At 46.0% G+C, this 20,846-nt stretch overlaps 1 protein-coding gene across 1 annotated transcript in view; it reads right to left on the bottom strand.

Annotated features, from left to right (window-relative positions):
* Positions 1 to 20,846, bottom strand: part of ADAMTS18 (ADAM metallopeptidase with thrombospondin type 1 motif 18) — a 209,733-nt gene that overhangs the window by 153,412 nt on the left and 35,475 nt on the right. The window lies entirely within an intron of this gene.

Raw genomic sequence — 20,846 nt, 5'->3', positions numbered from 1 at the left:
GGGATTATAAAGCTGAGCAGGTGATGTGGATGGAATCTGTAGTCTTTATATGCCGTCCTGTTTCTGATCTAGAAGGCATTTTCATGAACCTTTCAAATAATTAGGAATTTTAATTCTAACTTATGGGGAAACATGAATTAGCAGTGGCCATGAACACACAGATCACATTTCGGAGGCCTCTGATAGGCATTTGCATGGAGATATAATTGCATACTTAACATTACATGTAGAACAATAATTGTTTTGGAGCTGTGCTGGCATCTATAGCATATTAATGGTGAAGAAACGTTGAGCTAAGGGGCCAAGAGAAGTCCTCGGATGTGAAGTTGAAACGTCCTTCTAACACTGGAAGTGCCGGGGCTATGTACAAAGCATTTTTCCCATAGACAAATAATGGCAGATAACTTTCAGTGCATAGCCCGCATAGCTCTGTGTACTAGGGATGTGAATCGTTTTAGGACGATTAAAATTATCGTCCGATAATTTTAATATCGTCTTAAACCGTTATGGAACACAATACAATACAGATTCTAACGATTTATCGTTATAAATCATTAGAATCGTGAGCCGGCACATTAAAACCCCCTAAAACCCACCCCCGACCCTTTAAATTAAATCCCCCACCCTCCCGAACCCCCCCCCAAATAACTTAAATAACCTGCGGGTCCAGCGGCGGTCCGGAACGGCAGCGGTCCGGAACGGGCTCCTGCTCCTGCATCTTGTCGTCTTCAGCCGGCGCCATTTTCCAAAATGGCGCCGAAAAATGGCGGCGGCCATAGACGAAAAAGATTGGACGGCAGGAGGTCCTTCCGGACCCCCGCTGGACTTTTGGCAAGTCTCGTGGGGGTCAGGAGGCCCCCCACAAGCTGGCCAAAAGTTCCTGGAGGTCCAGCGGGGGTCAGGGAGCGATTTCCCGCCGCGAATCGTTTTCGTACGGAAAATGGCGCCGGCCATACGCGTATGGCCGGCGCCATTTTCCGTACGGAAAATGGCGCCGGCAGGAGATCGACTGCAGGAGGTCGTTCAGCGAGGCGCCGGAACCCTCGCTGAACAACCTCCTGCAGTCAATCTCCTGCCGGCGCCATTTTCCGTACGGAAAACGATTCGCGGCGGGAAATGGCGCCGGCAGGAGATCGACTGCAGGAGGTCGTTCAGCGAGGCGCCGGAACCCTCGCTGAACGACCTCCTGCAGTCGATCTCCTGCCGGCGCCATTTTCCGTACGAAAACGATTCGCGGCGGGAAATCGCTCCCTGACCCCCGCTGGACCTCCAGGAACTTTTGGCCAGCTTGTGGGGGGCCTCCTGACCCCCACGAGACTTGCCAAAAGTCCAGCGGGGGTCCGGAAGGACCTCCTGCCGTCCAATCTTTTTCGTCTATGGCCGCCGCCATTTTCGGCGCCATTTTGGAAAATGGCGCCGGCTGAAGACGACAAGATGCAGGAGCAGGAGCCCGTTCCGGACCGCTGCCGTTCCGGACCGCCGCTGGACCCGCAGGTTATTTAAGTTATTTGGGGGGGGGGTTCGGGAGGGTGGGGGATTTAATTTAAAGGGTCGGGGGTGGGTTTTAGGGGGTTTTAGTGTGCCGGTTTTTCGATTTTTCGATTTTTCGATTTTTAACGATTTTTAAACGATTTTTCACGATATTTTACCCCCCCAAACGGCAACAATACGATTCCCTCCCCCTCCCAGCCGAAATCGATCGTTAAGACGATCGAGGACACGATTCACATCCCTACTGTGTACCAACTACAATTGGATGTTGATAACTCTTCCTTCCACCTTTCAAATCATATTTGTTTGTAAGTGTGCAATTTTATAAATCCCTATGTTTATATTTAGACATGGCACACATTACAAGACACGAGCGTGACTCAGGCAACACCGTGAATATTTGCTCTTATCATGGTAACCCCATGGTGGGATGGCTCCCACAGACTGAACCCACAGGTGCATATAAAGAGAGACAGACCTTATATCTGTGGGGGGAAGTGAAGCTTCAAGACCCTTTTGCATAAACACAATAAAAGCCCGTTCTCATTCTCTTCAACTAGCACTGATAAAAGCTAGTCCTTTGCATCCAAAAATTACACTGAGAAGCAATGTGGTTTCCAACTTCTTTACTGAAGAATATTTACAGCACTCCAATCAGAATTTAAATGAAAGCAAAGAATAATTAGGCAGAAGAAAGATTACATTTGTGGCCTCACTCTTTTAGTGAAATCTCTGATTTTCTCTGGAAGCCGATTCCTTAACTCTTGCTCTAATTCTATTCCCAGTTAAGAAGTGGAGGAGTAGCCTAGTGGTTAGACCAGGGTTTGAATCCCACTGTCGCTCCTTATGACCTTGGGCAAGTCACTTTACCCTCCATTGCCACAGGTACAAACTTAGGGCCTCATTTTCTAAAGTATCGAAGGCCTGCGATACTGCCGTGGTGCGATCGCTGCCGGTTTCGCACGCAATAGCGCCACCATAGAAGGTGTAGTTATTGGGCGCGAAGTAGGACGTGAAAAGACCCTTACCTTTTCGCCGTCCGCAGCATCTTCGCGGAGTCGGCCCCGGTGACTTCCCGACTCCTCCTCTTCCGGGGCCGACTCCGCCCCCATCTTGGTATCGCACGCGATAAGGGACTTTTCGCGTGCAAAACATCCCTTATTGCGTGTGATCTGCCTGGTAAATGACCCCCTTAGATTATAAACCCTCTGGGGATAGGGAAATACCTACAGTACCTGAATGTAATCCACTTTGCAGCACTGAAAAAAAGTGTGAAAAGCAGAATATAAATCTAAAATAAATAATCAGATTGAAGATAGTTAAATGCTCCTTCCACTCCCAAATTTATCACACATCTTCTCCCCACTATAGTATGGTAAGAATATAATCCCAATAATTTATCAGAACATAAGTCCCAATTCTCATCACTTTCCTGAAATCTTATTAAATATTTTAGATCTCCTTATGATCACATCACTTGGCACTCTCCTAAATACAGCACAACTGAGTCAGCAGCGAACACAGTTCTCAAACCCCTCCAGCTCCCTTCCAAAGTAACCTTCGTAGGAACAAAATGTCTCTTCTAGAGATGTGAATCGGAACCGGAATCGGTTCGGTTCCGGTTCCGATTCAAATAGTGCATTTTTTTTTCGTCCGGCCCAATCGTTTTTTGTTTTTTTTTTTATCGGCTGCGTTCTCTCGCGCTCGGGCTGTTGGCCGATAATCAAAAAACCCACCCTGACCCTTTAAAACCGCTCCCTTAGCCTCCACCACCCTCCCGACCCTCCCCCCCCCAAAAAATGTTTTAAAATTACCAATGGCGCTGGCCGTCCAGTGCTCCTACCATGTGACAGGGGCCGGCCAATGGCACGGTTACCGTGTCACATGGTAAGGGCAAAGGGCCATCGGCGCCATTTTTATTAGTGGCAGCCGACGGCCCGAGAGTGGGAGATCGCTCCCGGGGCCCACTGGACCACCAGGTAATTTTAAAACATTTTTGGGGGGGTCAGGAGGGTGGTGGAGGCTAAGGGAGCGGTTTTAAAGGGTCAGGGTGGGTTTTTTGATTATCAGCCGACAGCCCGAGCACGAGAGATCGCTCCCGGGACCCCCGCTGGAACACCAGGTAATTTTAAAATGGTTTTGGGAGGAGTCGGGATGGTGTTGGAGGCTAAGAGAGCAGTTTTAAAGGGTTGGGGTGGGTTTTTAGGTTGTGTCCTAACTCCCGTTAGTGTTCACTAACCCGATTAATGATTTTTTCATGATAAATCGGTGGAATTTCTATTGTATCGCACTCTTTAATGATTAATGACGATTTAAAAAAATATCGGACGATATTTTAAATCGTCAAAAAACGATTCACATCCCTAGTCTCTTCCCTATAGAATGGAAACTGTTTCCCTGGTACCAAGAGTACTCAGTTCCAAGTGGAACAAAATAGTCTTTCACAAAAAGGGTAAAAAAAAAAAAATAGGAAGAGTGGGAAAAATATCCTTGCCTCAAAATATCTTTCCCTCAAAACTGAGGAGATAGTACAAAAGACAGATACTTTAACGTTGAAACTCCTCTGCAAGAATTCTCCCTACCATGCATAGGGACGTCTCAATGTGAACATTTCCATAGGGTCCTCACATTGGAAATCTCTAAAAATGAATTAAAAGGGAAAAAAGCAATCAGACATAGGTCAGATTGATCCAAAAAGGAAAAAACAGGCAACCTTTTAATAACAGGCCGATACAGTACAGTACGCTTCGACGGAGCGCACTATTAACCTGCCATTCGACGCGCATTTTCCCTTACCCCTTATTCAGTAAGAGGCAGAAAATGCGCGTCCAACCCGCCAAATCTAATAGCGCTCTAAACATACAAATGCATGTTGTTGGCCCTATTAGGTATTCCCGTGCGATTCATTAAGTAAAATGTGCAGCCAAGCCGCACATTTTACTTTCAGAAATTAGTGCTGACCCAAAGGCAGGCGCTAATTTCTTCGGGCACCGGGAAAGTGCACAGAAAAGCAGTAAAAACTGCTTTTCTGTGCACCCTCCGACTTAATATCATGGCGATATTGTCGGAGGTCCCGAAGGGTAAAAAAAGTAAAAAGAAAAAAAAATTTGAAGTCGGCCGGCGGCTGTCGGGTTGAAAACCAGACGCTCAATTTTGGCTGCGTCCGGTTTCCGAACCCGTGGCTGTCAGCGGGTTTGAGAACCGACGCCGGCAAAATTGAGTGTCGGCTGTCAAACCCGCTGACAGCCGCCGCTCCGGGCCAAAAGGAGGCGCTAGGGACGCGCTAGTGTCCCTAGTGCCTCCTTTTGCCTGTTTCTACTGCCGGGCCTCATTTAAATACAGAATCGCGCGCACAGGCGAGTGGCCCGTGTGTGCGCCAGGCTCTCCCGCGGACTTTACTGAATCGGCCTGTAAGTTAGCAAAACAAAATAACTGGATAGAGAGAGCTTCTGACCAGGAAATCTAACTAAAAATCCCACAATCTAAAATGGTGCCTAGTGGTGAAAAAAGGATAAGGCTACACCATCTCAGTTTTCCGCATGAGGAAGTAAAATCCAAATCTCCTGTTTACTAAATCTCTCTGAACCCCCCCCAGCTAGTTGGTACATTCCTTTTGTAAGGAGCCTAGCAGTTCCTTACATTGCTTTGCAAATGGAACCTGCAGAGTGATACTATAATAGCATTTTTATATCGCTACTAGATACACAATAAAAAAATATTTGGTTCTTCAGATCTTAGAATTAGAAAAGAAACTTGAGGAATTTCTTTCCAAAATCATGGCAAATGAAATAGTCCCTTTAAATAAGCAGAAATAAAGTGCAGACACAGCAGCGCCATTATGTCATGAGACTTGTTTGCTAGTCTTTTTTTGTACAGCTTAAGAATTAAATCTCAACAGCTGCAAAAAAAAGTATCAAGCTACAAATACAGACTGATATTACAATAAAATAAATTCAACAACAGGATTTAGGCCTGGATTCACTAATGCCGCAAGGCATAGTGAATCCCGGCGGTAACGGGGGGCAGGGGGGTGAATCGGGGGGGGGGGAGGGGGTGGTCCTGCGCGACGCCGTCAGCGTTCGCACCTCCGCGATGCAATCGCTGCCGGCGTCGCGCCGAATAACTACACCATAAAAGGTGTAGTTATTGGGCGCGAAATAGGCAGCGATACGGAAGCTTACCATGTCGCTGTCCGCGCTGTGTTCACAGAGTCAGCCCGGTGCCGCTCCAACTCCTCCTCTTCTGGGGCTGACTCCTCCCCGATGTTGCTTTCGCACACGTGCGCTAGACTTTCCAGCTATCGCACGCTTGCGCTGGTAGCGCAAGCGTGCGCTAGCTTTAGAAAATAACCCCCTTAGTTAATAAGAGAGGTACAGCAGACAAATCCTTCTTCTGAAAAAGTGTCAGACTTGTTAATCCAAGATCCACTATGTAGTGTAAGCTGTGCCGAGGTTTGACTTTCTGTTTTTCTAAGAAACTGAGTCTCTTTCCTCTGTTTTTTTTAAGTTACTCCTTCTCCACATATTAGGACTTGAATTGTGATGTAACAAATGAGGTTTCTATTTATTTATTTATGTAGTTCTTGCAATTTAACAAGATTTTTTTTTCTCCCTTGAGGAACTGTTAGTTCATGTGTGTCCCGCAAGTTTTTCTTGAATACTTATAAGCAAAGAATAAAAAGAAAATGTGTCAGATTTTAGAGTCCTCTAATAGACCCCCCCATCTCTTTTGAAGCTGTTCTTTATTTGCTAGGGATGTGAACAGAAAAAAAGCTCCAATTTATTTTTTCATTGGGGGGGGGGGGGTTGTTTGGTTTTTGTTTTGTTTGATTTTTATTTTTGTTTGGTTCTGTTTTTCAAATGAAATAAACATCAAAAGACCAGAATACCCCCCCACCCCTGTCAAAACCTCAGCATAGAAATTAAACTGCTGCCAAACCACACACTTCCCCAGTGTGTAGAATTTAAAAAATTGAATCCCGCCCCTAATAAAGCAGAGAAGGGCGACCAAAATGATAAGGGGCATGAAACAGCTCCCCTATGAGGAAAGGCTGAAGAGGTTAGGACTGTTCAGTTTGGAGAAGAGACGACTGATAGAAGTCTACAAAATCAAGAAAAGGACTTGAACAAGTTTATATAAATTGGTTATTTACTCTCTCAGATAATAGAAGGATCAGGGGACCCTCCATGAAGTTAGCAAGTAGATCATTTAAAGCAAATCCAAGAAAATTCTTTTTCACTCAATGCATAGTTAAGCTCTGGAATTCATTGCCAGAGGATGTGGTTATGGCAATTAGTGTAACTTGGTTTAAAAAAGGTTTGGATAAGTTCATAGAGGAAAAATCCATAAACTATTAGTCAATAAGGAATAGTAGCTTGAGATCTATTTAATGTTCGGGTACTTGCTACATACTTGTGACTTGAATTGGCCACTATTGAAAACAGGACGCTGGACTTGATGGACCCTTGGTCTGACTCAATATGGCATATCTTACCTTCTTATGTACCTCATCTATGACATTCTACTAGTCCAGTTACTCTCTCCTCACTGTCAGTTTTGCTGGCTACAACACTTCTTCACCAGCAGAGACCTCCAGTGAGCTCCATTCAGATCTAACCAAGTCATCTCCTCACTGGCTGCCTGACTCGGTCTGTGGTACAGCCTCTTCTCTACCAGAGAACCTCAGCGTGCTTAATCTCCAGCCTTGCCAAGCTCCTTCTCACTACTTGCACCACATCCAAGATCCAGGCCTATGTAACTCAGCCTTGCCCATTCACCTTTGCCTCTTCATGAAGTCATGTTTGACTCTCTGACCTGGGTGCTGTTTCCTTGTACCTTGCTTTGTGGCCTCCAAGCCTTATTGCTTCCTGGCTTTTAGGCCATTTTGCTTCCTGCTTCTTCCTCTGTGGCTTACTTTGCCTTTCCTTGTGGCCTCAGGGCCTTCTTGCTCTTTGTGCCTTGGTCTGTGGCCTATCCTATGCTTTGCTTTACCCTGTGACCTCTGGGCCTTCTTGCTTCTTGCCTTGTAGCCTACCTAGGCCTTGCCTTACGGCCTCCAGGCCTGCTCTATACTTATTTCCTGCCTTGTGACCGATTCAGGCCTCTTTCTCTATACCTAGGGACCTTCGGGTCTATTGCCTAGAGGCTTTCAGACCTTGTTGCCTTTGGGCTTCTTTGTTCCTTGTTCTATGTTGTCTTGCCTTGTCCTTATTCAGAATTGTCCTAGTCTGTCCTGTTCAGTCCTCTCTTTGTCTGGGCTCGTCATGCCCTGCTCTATACTGTCTGTTTCAGTATCCTGCCCTCAGCTCCCTGTCTGTTCCAATATCCTTTTCACAGCTCCTGCTTAATATCCTGCCCAGTATCCTGCCTTGCTTGTATCTCTCTCCCTGGCAGTGCTCACTACCTTGTCTTGTCTCTGTGTATCACAGCCTCAGTCCTTGTTCCATGTCCAACTCCAGTATCCAGGCCAACCCTTCTCCAGCCTTTCCTTCCAGTCCTGCCTTGTCCAGCTCCTGTAACAAGCTTTGCCTCGTCCACCTCCTGAACCCAACCTTGCCTCACCCTGCCTGTATCAAGCCTTGCCAAGCCTGGCCTGCACTCCATGTCTAAGCTTCCAAGCCTGTGTAAGTCTCCAGCCTTGCTTCAGTCTGAACTACCTTGGGCCAGCCTGTTAAGCCTTGTTCCCAAAGTACTGACTCACTATGATGTACTGCTGCAGCAAAGACCTACTGGTCCCCAGACCCCAAGGGCTCAACCTTTGGGAGACGGAGCTGGCCCTAGTCCTGCCCAACATCTAGCCTTGCAGGCCTGTACTGCTTCTGGGGGTGGTGACTCAGAATAAAGAAACCATGACACTCACCAGGTTGCAATTTGAAAATGGCACCAGCCAGCCTGAGTCGGGCGCCATTTTGAAAATGGAACCAGCATGGCTGAAGTGACTGGAAATTCTTTGGACTACTGGAATCCCACAGATAATGGAAAGCTTCATTGGGGGAGGGGGGGGATTTGAATTCAATAATTCAATTTTTTTTATTTCTGCATGTTATGGGGGTTGGTAGAGATGGCTTCTCATGGTATTTTTCATTTTGTTAAAAAAACGAAAGCATATTTCGTATGCCTCCAATTTACCTAGTTTTTATCTGATAGTAATTTTCCAACTTCCATGCAGTACTCAAGTACTTGACCAGTCCATGTTGTACTGTGAATTTCCTCAGGTTTACTCCAGAGGGCATTCCAGTTTCTATGATAGCGCTGTGCATGAGCCTTTCCACACTGTAAAATTCTCACTAGCTCTTTGTAGTTTCTGGAATTTTCCTTCTAGGGTGCATGGATACACAGCACGCAGAACTCTATCTCTTGAACATCAGAGTCTGTCACAAAGCTAGATTATGAATAGACATACTCAATAAATCAGTCTGTGGAGGTAAGCCCATATTGGGATCAAAACCAGGGACTCCAGCTCCTTATGCAACTGCTCCAACATTCAGTTTGAGAAAGCAGCTTGAGTAGCTGAAGGCAGCAGTCAGTCATACCAATAATTAACTGACAATTCTTTCCAGACTTCCAGTCTAGGAACTGCAGAGATGTTCTTGTTCCAAATGGCCTCATGGCTCGAAGCAGTTTGTGGTGAGGTTTATCACCTCCACAGCGGTAACCATGCTTTGGCATGTCAACGACAGCTGCAACTTTTCCTAGTTCACGACCTCAAGTCTTCAGCAATGTCAGCCCCTGAACAGACATGTTGCCTTATTGGAAGGGGTGGGGAAATTACATTTAAAGTATTTCCAAACAAAGTTGGAATGGGCTTTAAAGATACCTACAAGAAAAGTTCCACGGAAGCATGACAGGAAAAGTTCCAAATTAAAAAACAATTAGAGAAAACATGTAGAGGCGTGGCTTCGATGCTACTTTCCAACAAAAGTTTTAAAAGAGCTGAATGTGGTGTGTTGGGGGGATCAGTTTTGGTGGCATGAGAGTATGGATGTTTGTGAGGGGGTGTAGGTGCAGTGTAGGGGGGGATTATGTGTTTGGATAAGTGGAGTTGTGTATGGGTGTGGGTATGAGAGAGAATGGTTGCACGCATGGTAAGTGTGTAAATGTAAGTGTGTGGGTTATGGGTGTGTGTGGGAGTGGGAGTGGGTGTGGTTGGAATAAAGAAGTGGGTGGGATATGTGAGCGGTTTATTTGTATAAGATGGCTTTGCGAGTCTGGGGGCGTGTGGTGTAAGAGGGGGCTATGTATGGATGTGGGCAGTAGGGGGATCAGTGAGTGAAAGTATGTACAAGCATGTGTAGTGAGTGTGGGGGAGTGTGCATGCTTGAGTGTATGCCTGGAAAAGTGTGTGGCTCGCAGGTTTATGGCTGCTGCTGCCTGCTCTTCCTTCCCTGCCTCTTCCTGAGGGATTTGATGCCACTCCTCTTTACCCCTTGGGGTGTTGATGCCACTCTGCTTTCGGTCTTAGCCCTCGCTTTATAACTTGGGGTGTTCATGCCACTCTTTATACTACTTTGCTCCCTCGCTGTGCCTTGCGCTGTTCATACCACTGTTGGGTGCCACTTTGCCCTCACTTTTGGTTTCTTGGAGTGCTGTTACCTCTGCTGCTGGTGCCTACCTGCAAGTGTTAATAAACTTGGACAGAAAACCCCCAAAAGCAGACTTTACTGGAGGTGAAATAAATAAGAACACAAAAATCCACAAAATTATAGAATATGGGAACCAAAATAATGAAACGAACAAATGATTTTTTATGCACATTCCTAGCATTTTCTGCTAGATTACTGCTACAGTCTTGCTTGTAAATCTTAGCTCCAGTCTCCAGATGCACAAGGATATTCTGCCTTTGCATCTGCTGAAGTGTCGCTGTATTCTTCCTCCCTGTGAACATAATATCTTTGGGCCTGGCTCCCCCAACTCCTCCTCGCTCCCTTCCCTGCCGCTGTGACCTTGCAGTGAAAGAAAATGTTGGGGCCAGTGCTGGGGCCTCCCAGAAGGAGCAGGCAGCAAACATGGAACCGGATGCCACCTTGCTCCTGCCTGCAGGATTTCCTTTCTTTCCCCATCTTCTGAAAATATTTGAAGCAAAATGTCAGTGGGTTCCAGCTAGTTTGCATTATCTTATTTAGCTGGGACTTACATTTATCAGTTCCCACTTACCATCTTTCTTATTTAGGCTCCGATTATCTGATACCCATGCCTTTCTCCCCTGCCACCATCCCTTCCAGTCTGAATGGGATTCAAATGAACGGCCTCATTAAAAAAAGGGACACTTCCTCATACTGGGGTAGATTTTTAAAAACTGCGCGATCGCGTACTTTTGTTTGCGCAGCAGGCGCAAACAAAAGTACGCTGGATTTTATAAGATACGCGCGTAGCCGCGCGTATCCTCTAAAATCCTGGATCGGCGCGCGCAAGGCTGCCAATTTTGGGCAGCCGGCGCGCACCGAGCCGCGCAGCCTGCCTCCGTTCCCTCCGAGGCCGCTCCGAAATCAGAGCGGCCTCGGAGGGAACTCTCTTTCGCCCTCCCCTCACCTTCCCCTCCCTTCCTCTACCTAATCCACCCCCCCGGCCCTATCTAAACCCCCCCCAACCTTTATCCATGGATTTACGCCTCCCGGAGGGAGACGTAAATCCACACGTGCCAGTGGGCTGCTGGCGCGCCAAGACCCGACCCGGGGGCGGTTCCGGAGGGCGCGGCCACACCCCCGGAACACCCTGGCCCGAAACCACACCCCCGGGCCCGCCCCCGAAACGCCACGTCCCACCCCCAAAACGCTGCGTCGTTCGGCCCCGACACGCCCCCGACACGCCCCCTTCCAAAAACCCCGGGACCTACGCGCGTCCCGGGGTTCTGCGCGCGCCGGCGGCCTATGGAAAATAGGCGCGCCGGCGCGCAAGGCCCTGCTCGCGTAAATCCAGGTGGATTTACGCGAGCAGGGCTTTTAAAATCCGCCCGACTGTGTGCCCATGAAGCTATTGAAGGGATCCTTCACCTCGAATGGTTCACCTCTCCCTGATAGAATCATGCAGGGCTGCAGCCCCTCACAGGTCTGCCCTCTTGCACATGTCACCTGATAAGCCCTCTGCACGCTAGACTCCATAGTCAGGCCTAGGTGGAAAATGCAAGTAGTGGCTGGATCGGGCAACTGGCTTTAATGAAAGGAAGGGTGGTGAGGGAGCAATAGATTTTTTTGACCCTCTCCCGCCTTTTTTTTCCCCTTTGACACAGACTGTGCATGGGTGTCAAGGGAACCCCCCAGAAATAGAAAGAGATAATTAATATAGTCAGATAGAGAGATAATAATCATAGCAGAAAAAGACCAAAAGGTCCATCCATTCTGCCCAGCAAGTTTCTTATGGTAGTAACGGTCGCTCCATGCAGGTTACCCCCCAAACCTTATGTTATCCAAGCAACTGCCAAACAACCAAATTACTGCTAGCAACATTTATACAGGATGAGAAGCCTTGATAATTCAGACAATGCTTCTTGAATGTGCTTTGCTTTTTTTGGATTTGGCTGCAGAAGCAGTCCTGCACTTTTTCCCTAATGTCTGTCTATCGGTATTCTGGACCGTAAAAGTCAGTACCCAGCATTGGTTGTCATGTTCTCCCCCTACCCATCTCCTTCCCAGCTATGTATCTGCTGTTGATGTGATTGGTAGATGTGTAAGTGGTGAATGGAGAGTGTGTGTGTGTGTGTGTGTGTGTCCTTCCTCCCCTCCCCTGTGCGAATATGGGGGTACACGTGCCTGCACGCACACTCTCTCCCTCTCCCCCACTGCTCTCCCCACTTCCCCCTCCTCCTCCATGTGTGTATAGGTGCAGAAGGGGAGATAGGTGTGTGTGTTGTGGGGAGGTGAGAGTTAGAGTTTGTGCATAATGGGATGGACTCTTTCCCCTTGCAATATCCATAGACTCCCTCTATCCCTGTGAGAGTGTGTGTGTGTGTGTCTTTGTTTTCGGCTGGTGTGAGTGGTATTAGAGGTGAAATGTGGTGTGTGCATGCTGAGGAGGACTGGGGGGGGGTGTATGTGTGTGCACTCTCCCCCTCACACTCTTCATTTTGTTCTCATGCACTCTCCTGCCACCCCTTTCCTCCCCCGTGTATTTGTGAAGGGACAGGACATGGTGTGGGAAGGCAGGTTGTGTGTATGTGTTACAGGGTGGATGTGAATAACTGGTGTGTGTTTCGGGGAAGGATTGAGGGTGCCTGGGGGTGTGGTGTGTGTTAGACGGCTATCTAGGGCCATGTGTGGGAGGGTCGGGGATTGTTGGTAGGTAATTCGGGTAGTGTGTGTGTGTGGAGAATGTCAGAAGTGACTGAGGGTGATTGGATGTGGGGTTGGGGGCAGGGGGCAGGGGGCAGGGGGGTTATAGGGGAATGATTTGGTGTGCGGGTGGGAGCTGTGCCCTTCCCTCTTAAATTCTCCACTTTCTCCCTTCATCTCCTCCTCTTGTGTGAGTAGGGGTGTGTATGTGTTGTAAGGTTGAAGTCCAGGTGTGTGCTGGGGAAGGATATATTGGGTGTGGAAGAACACTTCCACCCCCCCCCCCATACTACTGATTTGTTATTTGCATGTGTAGAGTGGGGGGGGGGGGGTGTTAGGATGAGTGTATAGGGGAGGTTGGTGTGTGATGTGTGGGGAGGGAATGTGGAGGTTGGTGTGTGGGGGGCAGGAATTGGGGTGGGTGTGTGGGAGGAGTTGTGGACAGGTGATTGTGTTGGTGTTAGGATTTTGCCTGCTACACAGCTTTATCCTACCTTCATGATGTTTCCCCACCAGCAGAGGTCCTCAGTATCAGGGGCGGATTGTGGGAAAATAGTGGCCCGGGGGATTTTTCTCCATACTGGCCCATGGGTACCCAATTACATATACAATATAATTTACATATATAATTTACATATATATGTACACACCCCTATATTTCGGCATGGTCCTCCCGTATCAACACAGTACTATTTGCCAAAACTCAAAGAATAACAACCCCAATACACTTCCTATCAGGAAAACAGAACAGGCCAAGCTACTACAGATCCCTACAGAGAAACCATATGCTAAAAGAATGCTTCATCTCAGTCTTTGCATGCAGAACACAAACTCTCACCAAATACAGAATAAAGCCACATAAAGTATAAATAGAAATGTGCAGACAAAAACTAAACTGTAAAACGTATCATGCCAGACTCTATACAGCGCAACAATGGAAAACCAAAAATGTCACCATTCCTCGTGAAACAATCAATAAAATCAAGATATATAAATCATGAATCATAATTATAAAATCATACTAATAAAATAATTTCAAAACAGCTGATGAATAAAATATCCAATAATTAAAGACTCAAGCAAATTTTAAAACCTTTACCAAACACCAATAAAATATTTCAAACAGCAGACACATCACATACTACCCAATAATTAAAATGGTAGTCAATCAAGAAAAATGAAGTTAAAAAGCCACCTCTCCAGCAGTTCTCCTACTCCTTTCCCTTGCAGGCCACACTAGAAGCAGCAGTAGCTGCTGAAGCTGTCCTCACAGTCCTCTTCCTTAGGGACCACAACCAGTCTCTTCTCTCTCTCTCTCACACACACACACACACACACACACACACCAGTCATCCCCTCAAGACCAGTTTCTGTCTCACACACCAATCATCTCCCCAACCAGTCTCTCTCTCTCTCTTACACACACATACCAGTCATCTCCCTGATCAATCTCACACATACACACGTCACCTCTCTGTCCAGTCTCTCTCAATCACACAATGCTCTCACTCCCTCTTACACACAGGATTTCAATCACATACATGCTCTCTCTATTTCACTTACATACTAGCTCTCAATCACACACATGTTCTATCTCACTTGCAAACAGGCTCAATCACACACATGCCCTCTCTCACAGCCACAAGCCAGCCAAATACATGCTCCATCTCTCTTGCACACACACATTAGCACACACAAGCACCCTCCCTGACTCACATATACACCACACACATACAGAGGCACCCTCCCTTTCTCACATACACATTACACTCTCACAGAAGCACTTTGCTTTCAGACTTGCAGCATTTTTCACTTTTACTAAAAGTGAAAGTGATGATCCCAACTGTTAAATAAGAAAACCGCATTCCTATCAGAAGGCGAAATGACACCCTTCCTTCAGGTTCTGTCCTCCCAAGGGACAGCCACCCACACCGTACAGCTTCTCTTGTTTTACGCTTTCAGGCAATAAAGCAAGTGTCTTTCTTCAAACTATCAGTCATATGATTATTCATGTGGGAGATATGGAACCGAAAGACATCCTTAGTCACCTTCCCTTTTAAATAAGAAGATTCCAGTCTTAGTCATTTAAAAATATACATTTTCTAAAGGCTTAAAAAAAAATAGCAAAACCATTTCAGATTGGAACTATTCTAGTCTTCATGCTTAAATTATGCTTCAAAAAAAACAACAAAAAAACCAAACCCCACCTGGCATCAGTATCTTAAATTTGTGATTTTGCTGAGATGAACATTTTAAATATTTTAATTTTGTTTTGCTTTAGTTTTTGTCTCTACCCACTTTGCTAAATTTTATTTTCCAGAAGAGGGATGCTTAAAATTCAGTAATTTCATCTTTCATCCAACTTTTCAAAAGTTGCGCTACCAGCACAAACGTTGAGGTATATGTATTATCACATTTCATTTTTTTTTAAACTGGCAGATTCCTTTCTCACATACATAACACACACACACACACAGAAGCACCATTCCTTTCTCACACATCACACATACATACACAACACACACACAGAAGCACCCTTCTGATCTAAGGCCCCCAGCTGAATAGCTGGTCTCTGGCAGCGGTTAGCAGCACCGGTGTTCACTTCTTCGGCCCCCGCCGGCCTCAATTTTAATTTCTTCGGCCTCCGCCAGCCTTCGGGGCCGGCTGTCTCCAGCGGGGACTGGCTGTCTCCAGCGGAGGTCAAAGAAATTAAAATCAAGGCCGGCCTCGATTTTAATTTCTCCGGCGGGGGCTGGCTGGGAGGTTCCCATCTTCATTTCTTCGGCCCGCGCTGGCTGATCTTCTTTTCTTCGGCCTCCGCCGGCCTCGATTTGTATTTCTTCAGCCCCTGCCGGCTTGGTCTCTGGCAGGGGCTGGCTGGAAGGCGCTGAGGCTGGGCTGAGGAAGAGCCACGCGGTCGAGACCACGTGACCAGCTAGACCGGCCCACCGGCGGAAGCCCGATCCCCCGATAAGCCAATCCGCCCCTGCTCAGTATGCCTCATCCCTAGTCTTGTCAAGTTCCTCCTCACTGCCCTTGCCGCCCCAGCCCTATGTAAACCCGTCTCATCTTCTCATTAACAGCAACGTCCTTTCCTACTGCTTTTTCAGGTTCTCCAGTGTAAATCATGAAGTAACTTTGCTGTTAATTTTTCTCTGCAGACTCATTCACTATACAATTTCAATTTTTCCTCCCGAGTTAATGGTGTGTGCCTGCCTATGTTAAATGTTATTATTTAGCCTTCTGTATTTGCCGCTGTTCTAATTTCTTATTCTTATTTGTAGATCTGAAATGTTTCTGTCCGTTCCTCCCGATGCAGCACCCATGCGAAACACGGCCGTGTCCAGGAACTATAATACTTTATCATTACTCAACTGAGGATCTACAATGTGACTCATTGGCGGCTCTTGAGGCTTCTGAAGTGTTACCACACATTCCTCTTTACTAGTTTATACCGTATGTGTGCTCTGTGCATTAGTATCCAGCCTTGCCCTGCCTGAGTCCACGCCTTGCCTGTGTGCGCTCACCACTATGATGTGCTGCCGCCGCAGGACCCGGGGAGAGGTGGCTGGCCAGGTGGAAGGCCTGCCCTTGTCCTGCTCCGAGTTTTGCACTGCAGTCCCGTGCCACTCCCCAGGTGAGTTTCCCAGACTCCAGGGCCTATAATGGTTGGGAAGAGAAAGAATGGGGTGTGGGGGGGAAAGGGGATCAGGAGGAGATGGCTGTGGTGTGTCTGTGTGTGGGAGGGGGGGAGGTGTGTATCACGGGGGCAGGATTTGCATTTTACATTCCCTGCAGAGCCCCCCGTCCCCTCCCTTTCTTTTTGCCCCTCCCCATGTCTCTTTTCTAGCCCCCTCCCTCCCCTTGCTCCCCTCCCAACTCTCCCAGTGCCTCTCTGTCTCCAGTCCCCCTCGCTCTCCCACTGCCCATTCCCCTCCATTTCCCTCCACACTTCTCCATGTACTTTGGCTCTCCCCTCTCCTCACCCACTTCAGGCTCGGAGGTGATCTTCCTGCAGCTGGGGGGGGGGGCCTGGGAACCCCCCACCAGCCTTTCCCCTGCCACTTCACCTCTGCACTTTATCTTGCACTGGTGGGGCCTGGGAACCCCCATCAGTTCTTCTGCTGCCAACCCTGTTCATTTTTTTTTGGTTCATTTGTTCTGTTGAGGCCTGGCAAACCCCACCAGCCTTTCCAGTGCCAGCACCTCTGCTCCACTCGCCTCATAATGCAGATGGCGGCACTCCTCCCTCACTGCCTTTAGCCCCCTCAGCTCCGCCTGAGGTCGTTAGGTTGCGTATGCGCAGACATATCAAAATGATCACCCATAGCCTCTAATATTTTAAAAATATAGCTACATACGCACACACACACACATATATATATATATATATATATATATATATATATATATATATATATATATATATATATATATATATATATATATATATATATATATATATATAAACGCTGCAGCAAGGATCTTAACCAAATCCAACAAAAGAGACCACATCTCTCCCATCTTAAAAAGCCTACACTGGCTTCCTGTCAAATTCAGAATACTATTCAAAGTGCTCTCAGTAACCCACAAGGCACTACACAACTTGGCACCACTCGAGCTCAAAAACCCTCTCCAATTCCACACCTCTACTAGACCAGTGAGACAAGCCTACAGAAACAACCTTCATATCCCACCGATGAAGTCAGCATTAAGTAAAAGAGCTTTCTCCACAGCTGGTCCTAAACTCTGGAACACTCTCCCGTCAGAACTCAGATCAGTACAATGCTCCACGACTTTTAAAAAAAGACTCAAGACTTGGTTATTCAACAAAGCTTTCCCATAACATCAAACTGCGGATTATCCCTGCCAATGATACTTTCCATGGTAACCATCTAAAGAACTATTTAGATCATCTCTCGAAATCACATGAACTTTTGCAGTCTAATATTAAAACCCAACCTTATACCTATCAACTTCTATCTAGCCTACATTAGGCACCGTAGCTTGTAATTATGTTATTAACCCCATATATCTTAATCCAAGTTATTTCAACCTGTTCATTGTAAGACATTTACTTGTCAATGTTATTGTTTAGAATGTGAACCGAATTGATCAGTAATTTTGTTACTGGAAAGTCGGTATATAAAAATGCTAAATAAATATATATATATATATATATATATAGTTAATTCAGATTCATGTGTAGCATTATTATTGCTTTTACAGATTGTAAACTATTTCAAAGTAATTTCAGAGCATTTATACATCTACTTGCAAAACGTGATTCTGTTTTGCAATGGTTCATTTTTGTTTTCCTTCAATGGCGCTTTGTCTTTGAAAAGAAGGCTGCTAACAACCCTAGCAAATATCACAGGTCTTAGAGCACCCAGTGCCAAGGCTGGAACCCTCAGGCTAATCGATGGACTTATCCTTGCTTTTTCACTTAAACAAGTGTTTGAAATTGCTGCTGCTTGACAACCCTCTCTTGAAACACAGCATAAACTGCTTTCCACAGTTCACAAAACAACTGGCGATTTCATCAACGGCACAAATGAATGGGAAATACTTTCAGCACTACTGTGATTTACAGCATAGCGGCCTGGGGCAGAGCACAGAGTGAGCAATCATAAAAAGAAGGGCAATATCAGGAGGATAAGGTTTTTCTGCAGTAGTATATCTAACCTATAAAAGCAAATGTCAGAGTCAGTAAAATGTTTATCTCTTGCTCCCCTCCCCCTCCTCCCCCTCAGTGAAGTACTGAAGCTCTGTCAGTTTGTGCATAGGGAGGGTAAACTTACAAACAGCTCATGTGGGAGTAAATCAGCGTGTATGATTATTTTTTTACCAAGTAGGGGTCCATATTCAGTGGCTGAGTGGCTAGTAAGGTTACCCGGATACACCTATCCTGCTAACTTAACCAGGATATTCAGGGGTGCAGTAGCGCCACTGAATATAGCAGGTAACTTAAAGTTAGGTGGATAAGACCAGCCCTATGGCATGGCTAGAGTTAGTGGGTTAGGTTAACCGGCTATCTCCGTTCCTCCCGGGAACACGCCCAACTTAACCGGCTACATTCTGGCCACGTAACTCTTTATCCGGCTAGAATAAAGCTGGTTAAGATTTTTAAAATAGCAGCTTAGCCATTTAAAGGGGCAACCTTTTCATTCGCCGTCAAATTGGCTTTTGAATGCCCACCCCAGTATTGACAAAGTGAATTTCCGCACACGTTAGCTTTTGAAAATCATCGGACAATTGGCCGAGCAATACTTCAAATGGAGTGACCCCCCTCCCCCAAACAGGGCATAACGCATGTGCAATAACGTCTGCGCATGCTTGGTAGAATCAAAACCTAAGGCAATGTATGTTCCAACTCCATACCTCCCTCGCCCCCGGATTGCTCGCTCTTCAGATCAAGGAAAAGTTCCGGTAAAACTGGGCTAGACATGTACTTCATCGGCAAGGAGCCAGGGCCAACTTTAGAAGAGCCATTTCCACACACAAAACCCAGTGCTATGCGAGTCAGTGGCTCAGAAAATAACCCCTCCCTCTCCCCAAAATCCTCAGCAATGAGTGCCATGACCGGCGACATAATAAAACAATTACGATATTGCACCTAAGGCTGCTGCAATTCTGCACCAGTATTACAGAGATGTAATCGCTAGCTGTGGAAAGAAAACCACGCGCAATTTGTTTCAATCTTGAAAGGAATGTGCTTTATGCTGGTCCATGCTTTACAAGACCTAGACAGCTCCACGTCCTGCAATAGCGTTGGCCAGCTTTCTCCACTTAATCAGAAGAGGTTGTGCACGCCGCTGCCTTAGAGTGCAATAAAGACAGTGCTCTCAGCCTCTTTCACTAAGCATTTTTACCATAGACATAAAATGGGGAAAAAAAAAATAACCTTCAGTAAATGAGCCCCTTAGCTTCCTAAGGTAGGCACCAAGGTTATACACCTATTTTCAGAAGATTTTCGACACTGACATTTTGGACTGAAAATATGTGCCTAACTTTAACTTTAGGAATCAAAAACTGAGGCTTCTAGAATTAGACTTGCTCTTGATTCCCCTAATGTTTGGCCAGGGCTGGAAATCAGGACTAAGCTCCTAACTTTGTTCCCATGCTGTTGTTCTCGCCTAAGCCCCGCCTCCTCTCTAGGACCCTAGAATTTAGAGGCCTTGAATTTAGAGGCCTTGTGATTATAGGTATCTAAAATGTAGTCACTCAGATAGGGTTCCTGTCATTTTAGAAGTGCATACTAGCATGTTATTCCTCAGGCACGCTAAATGGCTAATCTTTAGCACACAGGCCCTGATGATTATTTGCATAAAACCCAGGTCTGGATCAGCCTGTCGGGGGGAAAAGAATGGAGTCAGCTAGCAACCCTTAGTTAGGGGGCATGCATAATGTAGCCTCAATTAATTAAAGATTATATTTTTTCAGTTTCAATGTATTATTTGTTAGATTGTCTTTCATAGTTTGCCTTCAAATAAAAGGCCATAATGTGTGTTTTACATGTATCTTGTATCCTACACATGGAACAACTAGTAAAATGCAGTTATGAAATATCTGACTTACTGCTTAGACATTGTAGTCATCTATTACTTAACATTTTTGGGCAGTGACATGTACCCATATGTAATTTGTTGTAAAGAGCGCCTTGATGTAGAATGCTATTAAAAAAAAAAACTTCCTAAATAAACATGTGTTGAATAGGCATAGATCAATAGACTTAAGAACAAAGAGCTTGCACTTCTAAGTAGTCTGTCATGAGCCTTTTTTTTTCTCCCTTTGATAATCTATCAATTCTGACAGCAATGCCCTAGATATATAATTCCCTGAATGTATCTCAGGTTATCCCTAAATACAAAGAGAATCATGCATTGTTTGGAAAAGCAACAAGAACATCTTTTGCAATGAAATATTAGCTTAATCTTTGTCCAGTGATGCAAGATATAGTCTTATGCAACAATAGCTGAATAAAACACCTTCTTATAAAAGGTGGAATTATGAGACCTAATTTAAGATGCTGTGACACATTGGATCATTTTGGGGAAAAACATAAATATTAGCAGAAAGTAGAGGCTTGCA

This window comes from Rhinatrema bivittatum, chromosome 7, assembly GCF_901001135.1.
Source record: "Rhinatrema bivittatum chromosome 7, aRhiBiv1.1, whole genome shotgun sequence".
Lineage (NCBI taxonomy): Eukaryota > Metazoa > Chordata > Amphibia > Gymnophiona > Rhinatrematidae > Rhinatrema > Rhinatrema bivittatum.
This window is presented reverse-complemented; position numbering and strand designations above follow the sequence as displayed.